This window comes from Botryllus schlosseri, chromosome 2 (assembly GCF_051294905.1).
Source record: "Botryllus schlosseri isolate E-star chromosome 2, Bs_hap1, whole genome shotgun sequence".
NCBI lineage: Eukaryota > Metazoa > Chordata > Ascidiacea > Stolidobranchia > Styelidae > Botryllus > Botryllus schlosseri.
In genome coordinates, this window is record NC_137237.1 from 5386028 (window position 1) to 5386430 (window position 403).

Genomic DNA, 403 nt, shown 5'->3' on the forward strand with positions numbered 1-403 from the left:
GATAGCGTTGCCAGCTGCAGGTTAGCGGTTGGTGGGATTCCTTGCCTGGAACGGTAAATATGACAAAATTAAAAATGTATGGCACGCCAGTTGACAATATTTTGACATTTTTTGATATTTTGGCACACTGTATGGTGTATACGAAAGGTTTCCGACCTCTGGATGTAATATACACCTTGATGTTGCTATTCTATTTTTATCGTGCCGACTGCGGCTACCTTTGAAGTCTACCTTTGAAGTCTACCAGACCGCGTAACTGCGCGCGATTATCGCGTCATCTATTTGTTTGGTTGCTGAACAATCGATTGTGACGTCAATCTTAAAATTGAGTTGGAAATGAATCCGCTCTGCTTCGGTAGGAAGCTTCTTACGAGATACGGCTTTTTTGTTCCTCGAAATACGT